Here is a 12,653-nt window from a genome sequence, read left to right as displayed (position 1 = left end):
CCCGCGAAGAATCACAGAGTTGGAGAATGGGACACCGAGGTCACCTTTTAGTTCTTGAAGAAGTCGAGTCTTGTCCTTGCAAATGCAAGGAATTAGAGAGAATTCGGAAATTATAGGATCATTGACAAAATAAATATGCATTTATATTTATTTTTATGAAGATTATCTAAATCCGTTAAGTTTAGTTTTATAACTCTAATGCATTTTAAATTATGGATTTTTACGAAAATCGAGCAGAGCTTCCTCTGTTTTTAGACGATCCCGACGACACAATTTGTCGATATATTTGTCAAAACTCAACAATCAACGAAAAATTAAATATTTATACAAGTCTCAAAGACACGATTAGTGTACATGTTCGAGTAACGAATGTTTCATGATTAGAACAATAACTATATATACAAAAACAATAATAATAAAAAGTTGCGTCGTTTAAGATTATACCGAGTCTCGGATGAGTCGTTGACCCGTTAGTTGACCGGGTTTGACCAGTTGACTATTGTTGACCGATCTTGACCCGTTGACTTGCTTTGACGAGTCAACCCGAGCCGTGAACAGGCTGAACCGTGTGAACTGCACAAGCCGAATCAAAAACCAACTCAAAACTAAACCCCGAACCAAGATTCCGAACCCGAAACTTCCATCAATTACCAAGATCTGTTTTCGAGCCCGAGTGTCATAAAATGTCATTAAAATATAGTTTTAGGTTTAAAAGTGTGCAAAGTGACGTCGATACTTGATATTTGTCGCGTACGTTCGTTATCTAAAACGCGGAAAAACGCGTCGTTTGTCGTTTTTATCCGTTTCTCGATCCGATTTCGGTCACAAATAATAAAATTTAATTACCAAGTTAAACGTATCAAAACTTTCGACTTTGTCAGTGTTCCGTACGGTGTCAGCTCGTTTACCGTTAACGTTCAGTAGTTGTCCAACAAATAACCGTTTGCGTATTGTAGCATCAGAAAAACGTTCTTAGGCCTACTAAGAGCCAATTTAAGTTAGTTTACATCTAGATACGCTACGTATTAATATCTTAATGTTTGTTATGCGCGTAATTGCAAACTGAAAAGTACCGTTTTGCGTATAAATACGTATTTGAACGATTGCTTGCGCGAATCTTAATTAAGTATAAAATATGAATCTTATTATGAATAACGCCTCAAAAATAGAATACGAAAACGAAGTGTCCAAAACATAAATACGAAGATACGAGGCGTTACAGTCTCCCCTCCTTTAGGAAATTTCGTCCCGAAATTTATTCAAAAGGAAGACTTTAGAAATGCTGGCATTCCGGTTATTGTTTGGGTAAAATCGAGAAATAGACTGGGGAGTGATCAAATTTTGTATCTGATAAGGTCTAAGGAAACACCGAATTTCTCATGGCACGTTTTTACGAAAGTTTGGTAACATGGTAGGAACACTTATATATAGGAAGTACCAGCGGCGTATCCACCATGTTCGTATCATGTTACGTCCGTTTCGCGACTCGGTGTCATGTTACGTTCTGTGTTATGATACACAGTAGAACCTATTATGGTTTTGATGCATCTACCAATATAATCCCGTATACATCCATGATTATTTTGGTTTGTGCATGGTCCGCATAGTTTGTACTAGTAGTGTACGGGTCAATGTATATTAACGTATTACGAGTGATAATGATAACGTATAGAAATTTAAGTATGTAAGTATGATTGTATGTAAGCATGATTGTGTTTAAGTATGAGAGAGGTTATAAGTATGAGTATAATTAAATCCTTGAATAGTCCACATGAGATATTTACTTAACTAGATTAACGCATTACTGGCATGTGATCTCACTAGTCAAACCATCGTATCTGCAAGTATGTATGAATGTCTTAACATGACCGCAAGTCCATGCGGCGGGCGTTACTCCTATAGCGCTACACAAGCGTTATATATGTTAAGGTGAGGCTTCATCCGAAGTTAATGACAAAATGTCAACCCAACGTTTAACGCAAGCGTCATCTAATCATAGCACATGTCATCATTTCGTTGCTATGAAAAGATCTGTAAAAGTTTAACTTAACATGGCCTCAAGTCCATGAGGCGGTGCGCTACTCCTATAGTGCTTCACAAGCACTATATATTTTAAGGTGAGGCTCGAACAAATTGAACCAACGTGTCCGCTAGTATCATCTCTATAGCACATGTCATCATTTCGTTGCTATAAAGACCGTAAAAGTTTAACTTAACGTAACCACAAATCCATGTGGCGGTGCGTTACTCCTATGGTGCTTCACAAGCACTATATACATTAAGGTGTGGCTTCTTACGAAGCTAATGACCGGTTCATCACATAAAGAATGTCCGGTAATCCCGAATCAAGTATAAGTATCAGTATGCGTGTATTAACTTATTGTGTAAAACGCTGATTAGGTAACAAGTATCAAATCACATAAAAGTTAACTTAATATAAAAGATAGGCTTGATAAGTATTGGAGTGCTTCGGGTTTAGAAGCTTCGACTATTCCAAAGTGAATCACAAGTCCTTTCGAATTAGGGAGACGTGCTTTGGCCTAATAGGTATAATACTCTCGTCGCTAGACGATTAACAGTATTTTACCCTTCCAGTTAGTACATGTCCCTAATTTGATTGAAAATACGAAACTTTGGTGAGATTAAAAATCGTAGAGCGGGACCAGTCACCAAGGTGTGGATATCAATCCTAGCTTGACAATTTCGTCCCAAAGATGTGGTTTATTGAACGAAGCAAGATAAAATCTCGACTCGTCAATAAGGAACCACTAGAGTATGAAATGGAAATTCCCATCAAGATACGGATATCACTCCTGACTTGATGGTGAAATTTCGTGCAAAATAACATGTAAGGTGGATTGAAATTCATCACCAAAGGCGGGAATCACCCCTATTCTAGTGAGTCGTTTCGATTGTGGAATATGAGTATCTTCAAGTATGCATTGTGTAAAATGTTTTAGAAAAGACACATTGTATATTCAGACAAAAGAAAAGGTAGAAGTAAATAGGAAGAATTACATATTAAGAAAGAATCAGGAATGGTCAAGTTTTGGTACTTAGACTATAGACTAGGTCGAACATGGCAATTCTACCTAATTCCCTATAGTTATGGCTATGATACCAATCTGTCACACCCCAACCGATGGCGGAAACATCGGGATGAGACGAACTGTGTAGATTGCAACAGGCTTCATAACGCTATTGATGACAAGTATTCATTATTTGATTTTTCATCACTTGAAATAATATACAACAAGTTTAGATCATTTGCAGCAAATAGTCAAATAATAAACCTTTATTTCATTTATGTAATGTAGTACATGATTTGGATACCAAATCCATCAAGTTTGGAAGTAAAATACAATATAATAAGCCTTAAAGTTTAAATGCGTTTCTAGGCAAATCCTACTGTTAAAGCATAGTTCAATACAAAAAGCATTGGCGAGCATACAAGTTTTGGATATAAATATAGATAAGAAAGCATTTAATCAGCTTCGCATGCGTAACTAATATACTAGATTAATGTAAACATTACGTGCGATCTACAATTTATAACACATATGATTTGCAAGCATAACACGTAAGATTACAAGTAAAACACATAAGACTACAAGTATAACACGTAAGTTGTGTAAATGATTTTTTTAGTACATGTATTGTCCCCAAAAATAGTAAAGCGTAGAAAGGGGATCGAGTATGCTCACCGTTTTGTAAAGCTTTCCCTGGGTGATCCCGTGAAGAATCACAGAGTTGGAGGATGGGACACCGAGGTCACCTTTTAGTTCTTGAAGAAGTCGAGTCTTGTCCTTGCAAATGCAAGGAATTAGAGTGAATTCGGAAATTATAGGATTATTGATAAAATAAATATGCATTTATATTTATTTTTATGAAGATTATTTGAATCCGTTAAGTTTAGTTTTATAACTCTAATGCATTTTAAATTATGGATTTTTACGAAAATCGGGCAGAGCTTCCTCTGTTTTTGGACGATCCCGACAACACAAGTTGTCGATATATTTGTCAAAACTCAACAATCAACGAAACATTAAATATTTATTCAAGTCTCAAAGACACGATTAGTGTACATGTTCGAGTAACGAATGTTTCATGATTAGAACAATAACTATATATATAAAAACAATAATAATAAAAAGTTGCGTCGTTTAAGATTATACCGAGTCTCGGATGAGTCGTTGACCCGTTAGTTGACCGAGTTTGACCAGTTGACTATTGTTGACCGATCTTGACCCGTTGACTTGCTTTGACCAGTCAACCCGAGCCATGAACCTGCTGAACCGTGTGAACCGCACAAGCCAAATAAAAAACCAACTCAAAACTAAACCCCGAACCAAAATTCCGAACCCGAAACTTCCATCGATTACCAAGATCTGTTTTCGAGCCCGAGCGTCATAAAATGTCATTAAAATATAGTTTTAGGTTTAAAAGCGTGCAAAGTGACATCGATACTTGATATTTGTCGCGTACGTTCGTTATCTCGTTAAAACGCGGAAAAACGCGCCGTTTTTCGTTTTTATCCGTTTCTTGATCCGATTTCGGTCACAAATAATAAAATTTGATTACCAAGTTAAACGTATCAAATTTTTCGACGTTGTCAGTGTTTCGTACGGTGTCAGCTCGTTTACCGTTAACGTTCAGTAGCTGTCCAGCAAATAACCGTTTGCATATTGTAGCATCATAAAAACGTTCTTAGGCCTACTAAGAGCCAATTTAAGTTAGTTTACATCTAGATACGCTATGTATTAATATCTTAATGTTTGTTATGCGCGTAATTGTAAACTGAAAAGTACCGTTTTGCGTATAAATACGTATTTGAACGATTGCTTGCGCGAATCTTAATTAATTATAAAATACGAATCTTATTATGAATAACGCCTCGAAAATAGAATACGAAAACGAAGTGTCCAAAACATAATTATGAAGATACGAGGCGTTACACATTTCCCTCTTCTCTCTCTTCTCTCTGGCGATTTTTAACCCTAAATTCCTCCAGCACCACATTATTGCAGCCATAGTGGTGATGAAGATCAGTTGCTGATGACCATCAGTTCGGTGATGAAGATCATATGGGCTGTGATGATGACCTGGTAGTCATCAGTTCACACAACAAAAATCAGCTAAAAACTTAAGAAATCACTAACACTGAAAACCTGATAACCTGCAATTTCTTCCACAGTCGTCTCCTCCGAATCCGTACAGTAATACTGTGACGCCGTTGGTGCGAGAGCTTCCATTGTCGCAATTGTCACGGTTGAGTATTAGGTCTATGCCGGAGCTGAAGCCTTCTCTTAAGTTTTTTAATGTGAGTTATTTGAAACATTCTGTTTTCTGTTATTTTAATTTGTGTTACTGTGATACGGTGATTTGTTTAGGGATGTTACGGTGGATGTGTGGGCACACAAGGCCATAGCATATGAGAAATGAGGTTTTTAGCAAAATGCTAGGGGTGGCTAGTATACCGAGTAAGATTAAGGAGGGGAGATTGAGATGGTTTGGGCACGTGAAGATGAGGCCGGTGACGGCACCGGTTAGAGTAGTGGGCGTCCTTCGTGTGGAGGGTAGGAGGAGTAGAGGAAGACCCAAACTGACTTGGGAGGAGCGGATTAGGCTAGATTTGCTAGAGTTGCACCTTTCTGAGGACATGGTCCAAGATAGGAGTTCGTGGAGACGTAGGATTAAGGTTAAGGATTTTTAGTAGAGAGTAATGAGGTGTCTGCGATTTTTGGGTTAGGGGTTAATATTTCCTACTTTTTCAGGTGGACTTTACATGTATTTATCATATTGTGTGTGTGTATTGCTTTAGGGGCTATAGTTGTGGCTATTCTACTATGTTAGTCGGTTACCACTTATTCTGTGATTGGTGGATTCCTATTACTATATCTGTAGTTTGCATTGTTTGCTTGATGTTTGGTTTTGAGCCGGGGGTCTTTTTGGAAGCAGCCTTTTTATCCATATGGATAGAGGTAAGGTTTGTCGACATCCCACCCTCCCCCGACCTCACCAATAGCTTTGCTATTTGTGGGACTTACTGAGTATTGTTGTTGTTGTTATGTAGGTGTTTAGGCGTTTGTTGAATAGTGAAGTTGTGACAACTGGCACTTAACCATGTATTCCGTACAACAGAAACAATAATTTGTACCTTAATGACTGTGCATGATTGAACTAACGAAATGAATGATTTTCTGATTACTGACATAGACATACAAATGCATTACATGTTGCATGATTGCTTATCATTATTACATGCAATCCGGTATGGTTGAATTAGTGCACAGAACGAAACTAGCACTGTGATCAGATAAACTAGAAGTACTGACGGGAGTTCAGTACTCAGACAGACATGATGTTAAGACACAGAATGAGCCCGGAACCAAGAACTACACTAGAATAGTATGTAGGAAAGTAGGGATCATAAAACTGCCTTCCGAGTGACGATCTAAGTGCCAGAAAGTGCCCGAAACACACTAAAACTGCAGAATCCTGCAGAAAACAGCAAAATTCAGCATTTTAACCTCAAAATATAATGCAGAATTATGGTATAAGTGTCCAGAATAACTTGCTAAGTGTCGGGAATCAAAATTGTCAAAAAAAGACTTCATATTGCACACTAAACTGCGCAAATTAGCACCTTAACGAACCGGCAACCAAACGAACAACCGGACACTACCCGAAACTCCAAAATTTAACTAGAAGCATTGTTTTAATGTTACAAAGCTAGTTATGATCACTAAACATCATATTACTACTTAAAACATATAACCACACTTAAACACCAAAATTTAACACTAAGATGTAACTAAATAACCTAACTAGAAGTTGAAATGCAACTAGACCCCGCCCCCCCCCTCTTCCATGGACGGTTACTTAAGGGGACCCACATCCACCATTTTTTTATTATTATATTGGATCTTGTTAATTAGATACTAAACATTAGGACCCATGTGTAAATGATTGTTGGATGGAAGTTTATATTAACCAAAGAAACATAAACACTTATCACCTTCAACATCCTAACAACAAAACTCCTTCTCCTCTTCTCCCCATACCTTCGGCCTCCACTACACACCCACACATCTTCATTTCTTATACATCTTCCAGCAATCCAAGAGTATTCCAAGGTAATTCAAGCACATTTAAGAAGATTGGAAGCAAAGGAACTTGAAGGACCTTTTCTAGGAGCTTTTATCCACCTCATTTCTTCATCAACTTGCTTCTTGTTCTTCCCTAGCCATAGTGCTAGTAGTAAGCCCCTATGATCTTGTTTTTATTCATAATTTTAGTGGTTAAAGTAACATGTAACTTGGTAAACTAAAGAATCTCAACAAAACATAAAGATGAACATGAACATAAGGCTTTAAAACATGATGATCAAAGTTGTTTTAGTGTATGTAGTAAACTTGTTTGTTGATTACTTGCATATATGGTGTAGATCACATGATCTAGCAAGTAAGAGGATGGATAGATGATGATTAAACACATGATCTAGCAAGTAAGAGGATGCATACGAAGCTTGCTAGATGATGATTAAACACATGATCTAGCAAGTAAGAGGATGGATCTTGAAAAATTTATGATGATCATCCTTTATGTGAACCATGAACTTGAAAGTGAACATGATTTAGTGTAGGATGATTAATCCTACAAGTTATATATCTTGGAAATGTAAGATTTCAAAAATAATATTTTCAAGAAACTAAAGTTTACTTCAAGATTTAACATGGATTGATTTTTGAAAGAAAGAAAACATGTTAAAATATGTTTTGATGGTTGAATGAAACACTTGATGTGTAAGAATCATGAAAAACTCAAGAAGATTAATTTTTGAAAAATCATGTTACAAGTTGTAAAGGATGAAACTTTGCAAGAATGAGTTTTATAAAATAAAAACCATGGATTTAGTGTTCTTAAACCTTATTAAACAACATGTTAAAAGACTACAAAGTTTTACAAAACTTCAAATTCATAACATCTTGTAAAATGCATAATTATGGCTATTGGTAAGTTGTGTGAAACTTGTTGTTGATTGATGATAAATTTACAAAAGAAAATGATATGCTAATAAGCATGGAAACCTCCATTTTTAAGGGAAACTATGGCAAAATTTTTGTAAAAATTAAACACTTAGAAAAATATTTTTAAACAAGTGTTTACAAGTAATTTTTTATCTTGGTTTTAATATAAAAATTTGCCATAATTTTTATTACAAAAATTACAAATATTGGAGGTTGATTTTTGATAATAAAAATCACTAAGTATATATTTAGGAAAATATATATTTAGATGTCACAAAATTATGTGCTACTTGTATATTGATTGTATTAGTTATATTAAAATTAGGGACTTGAAAATAATATAACACACCAAAACACCAAAAATTGTAATAGAAAATATTACCAAAATCACAAGAAAATAAATATATAATCTATACCTGAATATTGGACAAATCAGACAATGGACATTGGACATATATATATATATATATATATATATATATATATATATATATATATATATATATATATATATATATATATATATATATATATATATATATATATATATATATATATATATATATATATATATATATATATATATATCCACTCCGGAGATAAATTCGTAACACGACAAATGTGACAAACGGTACTTTTGTAACCGAAGAAAACGGCAAAATATGAATTTTTACAAATATTACAAAATATATCATATTTTTGTCAAAATAGAAAATATATTATTTTTGAAGGATATATTTTCTTAAATAATACAAAAATATATTATTTTGGTGAAAACTAAAAATATATATTGGCCAAGTTTAATCTTAAAATATATTATTTTAAGGTATATTTGGAAGTATGCTTACTTTTGCCAAGAAAAATTTATAGATATTTTTCTATAAAAATTCTCTCAAAATATGTATATTTTAAGAATATAAAGTTATTGATTTTTAATTGTATAAAAATAATATTCCGGAAAATTTTACACAAATTACGTATAAAATACTTAATAAATACAAGAAAATACGTATTCCTATACGTATAAATACACACCAGAGTACACTATCAATACTTGGCAAAATACACAAATACAAGTATACCTATACTTTGAAAATACATATGTGAGAAATACATGATAAACCAAGTTAAAAATATATTATTTTTAACAATATTCCAAATATTGGATAAAAATAGTTTAAGTTAAAATATTCTTATTTCAACTAATAATTATATAATTTGGAATTATATAATGTACATCAAACGTGTAACTCAAAGTATACCAAAATTCCAAAAATAAGTCTTAATAAATAAACAAGACTAAGAGTCGTTACACGACCTAAACTTCTAATAAAACATAGCACGTGTGTAGGTAGTTGTCCGACTTGTGAGGAGGATCTTTGAGTTACAGGACTGCGGACGCAAATTTGTGAGTTCATGTCCCCTTTTTCTCTTAACTATTTTTTGATTTATAACTATCGGGGGTGAAATACATGTCAACTTGGGTATGATTTAGCTAAGGAACGATCTATTAGATCATGTGACCATAGGCTGAACTGAATGCCATTAATTCATTTAAGAACCACGGGATAAGGTTAGATCAATGGGTACGTCCGAGCCCCACTCATGGTCCTTGTGTGACCACTTAGAGTGCTGTTGTGTCCCAGTCGAGGTGATTCGACACGGTCTAGGTGATTTGACACGGTCAGGGTGATTTAACACGGTTGAGGTGATTTGACACAGTCGAGGTGATTCGACACTAAAAATCGTCTATTCGGGTTGAGTACTCCCTATGTCGTCACGTATATTAGTGTCCTCGCAAAACATTAATTGATCTGTTCATAGACGCTTTACATACCTGTTTTCAAAGGAATGTCTCAAATGTTTACAATTTATTGGAACTCATACAAAACGCATGAACTCGCTCAACTTTTGTTGATGTTTTCAAAATTACATGTATTTCAGGAAACAAAAGGGATCTTTGGCGCTGGTGTTGTTTTCAAGATGTACATTTCAAGTTTAGATGTCATCCACTTTTGTTGGTTTGTAACTTAACCTGAGGATATGTTAGTTGAAACTTAAATGACTTTTGGTTGTAACGTTTTAAACTTATGAATGGATGAACATCATTTTAATCATATAGTTGTTTATTATAATCGAATGCAATGAAAACTGAACAAGTCACACACACACGCTTCCGCAAAAGTCAGGGTGTGACAAAAGTTGACTTCTCTGTGTAGGAGTTTGAGACGGGTTTGATTACGCTGAATGACACTTAGAGTGACATTCATGTTGCATTGTTAAAGGTTGGTATGGTGTACCTTGGATAAAGTATTATTGTCGTTCATTACTTTTCATATAATGTTTAGGAAGATTTAGTGATAATCACAATACAGTCACTCGATTATAATAATTATCGGTGTTTGCATTTTGCATTTAATTATTTAATCCTGTGTTTTGTTTCAGGTAGTGTACAAGTGGACTTCCGGGTAACGTCACTATTGAGATTGGAGAAACAACGTTTCATCTCCATGAGGTGCGTAATCGTTTCGATTTGGTATTGTTTATGGTCGAATAGATCAAATGATGCATTATTTTCACACAGCAAAAATCAGGTAAGAACTTGAATACATCACCTGGTTTTTTGTTTTGTTATGCAGGTGTTTAGGCGTCTGTTGAATATTGAAGTTGAGTTCTCTGTGTAGGAGTTTGAGACGGCTTTGATTACGTTGAATGGTACTTTGAGTGACATTCATATTCTATTGTTAAAGGTTGGTATGGTGTGTCTTGTATAAAGTATTATGTTCTTATTGTGTGTGTTTTTTTTTTTTTTTTTTTTTTTTTGTAAACGATGCATACGAGCTTTAGTTGAGATTTTCTTCCTTTTTGCATAAGAACCGGCCTACAGCGATGCTCAAAAAGGGTAACTCAATCTTTAATCTCATTATTTTAAAACAATGATGTCATTGTGTGTTAAGACTTAGTTACTATGACTGAAACCCACTCTTAAGTGTCTACAAATCAGGCTTGACCTTTTCTGGTGTGTGAAATGTTTAAGGTGGGTTTTGATAAATAAGCGGCTTAAATATAGAAATCCATGTTTAAATAGGTTAATATTGTTTCATATAAAGAGTCAATCATTCGATAAATAAGCGGTTAAAAGTCAATTTGAATTCAAGATTTTATTGTAATTAAACATGTTTGATTTACTGTTTACTCACTGAAATTGCAGGATGGTGTTATGACTTTTTTATTGTAATTAAGCCTTAATCTATTGACCTTTTTGCTTATGCAGAGGTATCTGCAGATGCGTTGCTTTTGGGCATGTGCTATATTTTTAGTTTTTTTACAATGATTGTTTCTGCAGATGCGTTGCTATAATATATATTTATTACGAGGAACATGTAAGTATGCCAAAAGCTACTCAAAGTTGGCTTATCACTGTGAACGATTCGGTCTATATGACAGGTAAAACCTTCATTTTCATGGTTTAATATAACATAAGCGTGTGCAGTTTTCACATTAATGTTATTTGAAAGACGTTGTCTTTGTCTTTATTTGAATGCAGATGTCTCGGACTCAGCTGGCTGGGATAAAGGTGCTAAGTTTTTGTTTGGGTATATATAATTTGTGTTTTTCTTACATATAAGATTGAAAGCAAGAAATAATGAATTGTTACTATACTAAACCAAATTGTATATTCTTGATTCTTGGACAGGCACTAGAGCATGATTCTAGGAGTGTACATAGAGCATGATTCTAGGAGTGTACACAGAGCATGATTCTAAGGCTTGTTTTTTTCACATACACATACTCGCTTCTGCTATTGATCTGTTCATATAATGGAATTTATATGATTCAAAACCACATAATTTCTATAGGTTACTTTTATAAAGGCAAGGAAAGGATTCACACAACTTGCAATGGAGATTAATTATTCTTTAGTTCATGTTTTGGTGTTTGGCCAGGTATCAATTATCTTTTTACGATCTTACAATTGTTTTGACCAGGTACCCATTCAAACCAATTTGAATGTGTTGATTTGCCACTGTTTTCGTTAGACTTAAGTCAAGAGTTTTCTTGAAAAGATTATTCGTATGTTGAATCTGAAAAATTTCAAGAGGTTATTAGCTTTAAACGTTGATTTAGGGGAAATCACACGTTATATATGTACGTATTCATGTATTTGTGATTTATATTGTTGATTTTAAGGCATGAGTTATCGAATGTATGAAATCTGTACGTTATTTGCGATTGTATTACTGTGTTTTTTCAAATTTTGAATATGAATGTGTTGATTTGTTAATGTTTTTGCTAGATTTAAGGCCTGAGTTTCGTTGAAGAGTTGTGATTCATATGCCGGACAAAAAAAAAAGGTATTTTAGCTTCAAACGTTGATTTAGGTTAAAATTGCACGTTATATACAAGTGTACTCATGTATTTATGAAAAATTGAGTTTGAGTTTGAATTTACTGATTTTGTGATTTGTATTGTTAATTTTAAGGTCTAAGTTTGGTTAAGGAATTGAGATATTTGATAGATGTAATGTTTGAAATCAATAGGTTGTTTGCGTATGTCATACTTTGTTTGCTAATTGATCACTGATAATTAAAGGGTATTTTATTCATTCGATAAGTTATATTG

Source organism: Helianthus annuus, chromosome 16, assembly GCF_002127325.2.
Source record: "Helianthus annuus cultivar XRQ/B chromosome 16, HanXRQr2.0-SUNRISE, whole genome shotgun sequence".
Taxonomy (NCBI): Eukaryota; Viridiplantae; Streptophyta; class Magnoliopsida; order Asterales; family Asteraceae; genus Helianthus; species Helianthus annuus.
Note: the sequence above shows the minus strand (reverse complement) of the source record.